This window comes from Vombatus ursinus, unplaced genomic scaffold (genome assembly GCF_900497805.2).
Source record: "Vombatus ursinus unplaced genomic scaffold, bare-nosed wombat genome assembly UNPS02013743.1, whole genome shotgun sequence".
Classification (NCBI taxonomy): Eukaryota; Metazoa; Chordata; class Mammalia; order Diprotodontia; family Vombatidae; genus Vombatus; species Vombatus ursinus.
The window spans coordinates 1-5,157 of record NW_020953521.1 but is presented as its reverse complement, the minus strand read 5'-3'; the positions used below and the strand labels follow the sequence as shown (position 1 = coordinate 5,157).

At 41.8% G+C, this 5,157-nt stretch overlaps 1 long non-coding RNA gene across 1 annotated transcript; it reads left to right on the top strand.

Annotated features, from left to right (window-relative positions):
* Window positions 1-3,660: 3,660 nt before the first annotated feature.
* LOC114040594 lies at window positions 3,661-4,325 on the top strand. Its single transcript, XR_003568799.1, has 3 exons — window positions 3,661-3,818; window positions 3,962-4,124; window positions 4,245-4,325. It is a non-coding gene; the product is annotated as an uncharacterized LOC114040594 (long non-coding RNA).
* The last annotated feature ends 832 nt before the right edge of the window (window positions 4,326-5,157 follow it).

The window sequence follows — 5,157 nt, the reverse complement described above, 5'->3', positions numbered from 1 at the left end:
TTCCTCTTTTCCTAGACCTATACAGTTTCCCTGAGACCCATAACATTACCCTATGGTTAGACTCTTCCCCCTGAAAATAGGTGTACTTTGGGGATTTCTCAATAGGAAGCTCCCTTCTTGCGCTGTCCAAATACCACGCTGGCTTTATTCTCCAAAGTAGGACTGCTCAGGAACTCTGTAAATGTTTTCTTCTTTCTCCATGAAGCATGCTGTTGAAGAAATCTTTTTCCTCCATGTAGAAGATTATTGTCTAAGTTTTGGATTTAGGAACTCTTGAATTTGGGGGTTACTCACTCAAAGGTCAGTCCCCAAATCTAGCACTACCCAATAAATCCCTCTTCAGTAGGTAAAAGCCTCTAGATTCTGAGATCGTGGGGCCCAGGAGATGAAAACATCTACCTCTCTGGACAGGAAGTTGGCCATCAGAAAGATTGTCCACAAATTCTCCTCCTAGGCCACCTAGACACCATGCACATCTGTGGCAAGTTGCCAGGAGTTGTTGGAAGGGAAAGGAGAAGGGAGTAATCTCTTCTCCACCCTTTTGGCAGAAAGGCTCAAGGGAAAACTGTGAAGGAATCCAAAAGAGAAAGAGAGAGCTGGTCTGTCAGTTAGCTTTTATAGACCATGGAGTGAAGTGGTTGCTTGGACAAGAGTCTATCCCTGTACACTCCAGTCAGTCAGTTATCAGGTGCTCTAAGTGTTCTCTGAACAAGATGGCAGTGGCCATGCCCAGTGGTCAGTGCCCCTCAAATGCATGCCTACAAACGAAGGCTTTTTTATGCTCTGTCATCTCATCAAGTTGATCAAGAAGTCTCCAGGCAAACCCCATCCCTTTACACAGACATTATCTCATTTGATAGAGCTTGGTCAGACATCAAGGTCATCCACTGCATCTTGGGCCATCGCTAATCATCCTGACTTTCTGTCTTGCCACAGGATTCGATGATTCTGGAAGACAGAGTGAGGCTGACAACTTTGTGCAATTTTGCCTCACTTAAATCCAATTCACATACACGTTAAGACATCACCTTGTGATCAGTCCTCTTCAAAAACTAAGGATGGACAACATCTCCTCTGATAAAATGATGAGGATCATAGATTCAGAGCTGAAAGGTGCCTAATCTACCTCCCTCATTTTACAGGTAAGGAAATCAAGGCCCAGAGAATGACTTACCCTAGTTCACATACATAATAATAATACATAATGCATTACGGTTTGCAAAGTGCTTGATGCACAGATCCTCACAACAAAACCAAGACTATGAAGTAGGGGCTATTATTATCTCCACTTTACATATGAGGACACTCAGGGTCAGAGAAGTCAAAGTGATTTGCATAAGCTCATATCGCTAGTAAGTTTCTGAGGCAGGATTTGAACTCAGGCCTTCCTCACTCCAGGTCCAGTACTTTCTCTACCATGACACTTAGCTGCCTATAGGTAGTAACTTGTAGCACTGGGCCCTATAGCTCCAAATCCAGCTACCTTTTCACTGTACCACTTTTCTTGAGCACAAAGTTAACAGTAGAGCTGAGAATGGGCCGCAGGCTCAAATGGCTTTTGAAACCATTCAGATTCAAAGGTAGAAATAACCAACTGCATTTAATAATGATGATGATGGTTATAAAGATGACATCACTTCACCACTTAATTTTTCAGGTTTCTCATCCGTAGAAAGAGGATTTTGGGTATTTCAATATGAAAGAAAGAGCACTGAATTTAGAGTTAAAAGACCTGGGTTCAAATTTTTTCTCTTCAACTTACTCCCCGTGTGACCTGGGCGGGGGAGAAGACATTTAACTTTTCTCTGCCTCAGTTTCTTAATCATCAAGATGATGGGATTTGCTTGTATGGTTTTTAAGGACCCTAACATTTTCTGATTCATCTTGAGTGCGAAATCCATGTGTATCCTGCTTTATAATTTTCAATGGATTTTCATGCATGTTATCTATATGAACTACCACCACAAAAAAGAAAGGAAGATGGGAAAAGTGGTGGATACTGGAGCCTGTTGGGCCAGACAGTGGGGAAGTGCAGGTTTTTCAAAGTTCAGTTAGTATCGTCCAACTCGAATCCCCAGACAATGGGATATAGAGGTGGAAGGGACGTATCATCCAATCCAATCTATGCAGGGAGAAACTGAGGCCCAGATTGGTAAAGTGACTTGCCCGTGGTCACACAGCTAGTACGCAGCAGAGCTGGCACTTAACCCAGATGTTGTGAAGCTACTGTACATTGCTACTCTACCACACAACTGTCTTCCAACAAAATAATCACAATGCTTCCTGCAAAAACTTTCTGAGCTCTTGTTTTTTTTTCTTATGATTAGATAGAAGTGTGCTTCATATTACCCCAACCAATAACCTGTCGCAACCTGATCTTGCTATGGTGACACTAATCCTCACTTTAATGCTATCCTGGCTGATGGCTCCTTTATTACACTGCTCCCCTAGAACTCAGTCCCTGAAAACAACATTGCTTCACCTGGTGATGTTTTCCTCTCCAATGCTTCTCAGTTAACGTCAGTGGAGTCGCTTATATATTTTTAGGCTTGACTTTCTGACTATAACCAACAAAAAGTGTAGGGGTGAGCACTGGAGTTTATTTTTAAAATCGATTCCCAGCACGCAACAGATGACACACCTCAAGGTACACCAGTGGACCGCTCCCAGGGTTACACACACACTGATGGGAAAACGGGAAATGACACCAATGCAGAACGGGGCTTCTCTTCCTCAAGGCAGGGACAGCCTGTCCAGCCAGTAGAGAGAATATCCTTTCCTTTCCTGTTGAGAACACGCAAGCACCCGAGACGTCACATAAAGAGGTAGTTTGGTTTGGCATCCTTGATGATGGGTGCAGGGCACGGTCCCACGTGGCTTTTGGGTTTTTGTGTCTGTTCCATTACAGCAGCAGCTAAATGCTAATCCAGTCCACCCTCCCGATGGAGGAAGAGAGGTCAAGTCTCTGTCGCCTTACATACCCATCCTTATACTCTGGATGATCTGAAATATAGCTGGAGAAGGAAAAAATATATAGGTTCATTCAGATGCTAGTCAGCCTGAAGGAGGTTGGGAAATCAATCCCCTGGTGTCCTGCTTAAAATGACCCCTCCCAAACTTGACATGTGAGCATGCAACAGCTTAACTGTTTCCTCACCAGAGGTTATGCTAACAAGAGGTCAATGAACTTTCAAAAATAGGCTTTCAGCTTTTCTCACTGATGCCTGAGGAATTTGTCCAGACACATTCAGTTAATTCTAGTGAGAGTTACAGATATGAATGTACCAAGTACTGCAAGGCCTGGCCAGATGTCCTGGGATGTCGTGCAGCCAGCCACATCCCTGGGAATAACTGCTCTCTTCCTTCACCTTTCCTTCAAAACAACCCAGCTCCACATGCTGGTTAGGAAAGCTGAGTGATAGCAGAGAGATCCCCTGGTATACCAGTCTGACCTCCAATACTGCTGGCACTGTTCAGTTACTGATAACCCACATCACAATTTGGCATCTGGCTGATTGGGAGCCTCTGAAATGTGGGCTGGCTCATTATGCCGCTGAAAATTAGGACAATATTGGTTGGTTATGTGTGATAATCTTCTAGGGGCTAGGAAGACTTGACTTTCATTTAAGATTCTTTAAGAAACTAGTCTTTCTACTCACTGTCTCTGGCCTGGAAGAACTCCTAATTAAAACAATGATTGCTGATACCACAAGGCAGGGCCTCAAAAAAGCAGATTTCACAAATATCTGGTAGACAATAGCTCCAGGGAGAAAAGAGTCCTTTGCTCTGCTTCTGGCTTTTTATTTTGCTGAGAGCTGGTAATTTGTCCTTGCCCTCTGTCTGTTTACTTGAGGTCATTATAGTGGGTTGAGAGGCTTGTTTTTAAAATTGGTTTCATATCTGTAGGTTGTCCAAGGAAGCAAAAGTCTAAAAACAAGATTTCTTCTTATATCATTCCCAGCCATTGAAGATAAACAGCCTTGGGTGGCCCAAAGATCTAGAATGACTTGAAGGACTGGATTCAAAGGAGGATTTGCCTTTTTGAAAAGGTTCAGTGGAGCTATCAACTAGCCAACCTAGTGACAAAAGTAAAATCATTGGATGGATGAATTTCCTAAATAATGGTACCAAAATTTTTTTTATTTTAATTTACTTGAATGGAAATGTTTTTCATATACTGCCCCCCCTCACCTTCCCTGCCTTCTTAAACAGAGTAAAACTTGAACCTTTCCTTGGTTCCTCAGGTTCTCCAACCGAGAACAATAAAAACTGCTCTCTGCTTCTCAGATACTACTGACATGAGAAGAACTATTGGTCCCTGAGGTAAGTGACTTGAGATTACTGTGTTTTTTGTGTTATTTTTTCTACTTTTTGTATATTTTTTCTGCCTCCTCTCTTCTGCAGATTTTTCCTGTCCCTTCTTGCATCAGTTGGCATTACCACTTTTAATAGAGCCCCTGTTTTTCAGTTTGCTCCTTCAATTTGCTCTGCTTTGGGTTTGGAAAGCATAGACCTAAGCTTGTTAAACTCTCACCCAGAACCTTCTGACTCTCAGTTTGAGGGGCTTTCCATGCGTAAAGTAAACAAGCTTTAGTGCATGGATTTGTACTTGGTCATTTTTTGCTTTCTTTTGGTTCTCAGTTGTGTTCTAGGTAGATTAGGTTATTTTAAGCATGAATTCCAGATAGGTGAAGTCTTTTACTATAATAAAATCAATCAGAAATATCTGAACTTTACAATAGTCCCCAAGGAGAAGTGTGTGGAATACAATAAATAAAATAAAATAAACCCAAGAAAAATTTCTATTTGTCTCATGTTAGGCATTATTTTCAAGACTGATTCAGCTATACAGTTAGGACCCAACGAATGAGACTATCAGTGAGTCACGGTCACATCTCATTGACTCCAATTATGGTTGTGTAACTTTGAGGAAACATTAACATTACCTCTGCTCTTTCTAGGTAGCTACTGACCATTTCCTTGGAGAATTGTAATCAAAACACTCTGGATCAGCCTCAAATTATTAACTTGAATTAAAATAACTCATTTATTCCCTTTTAACTTCACTAAAAATGATTCCTTATCCTAATTGAGTGAATATAGCAGTGTGCTTCTCTCTCTCTCTCTCTCTCTCTCTCTCTCTCTCTCTCTCTCTCT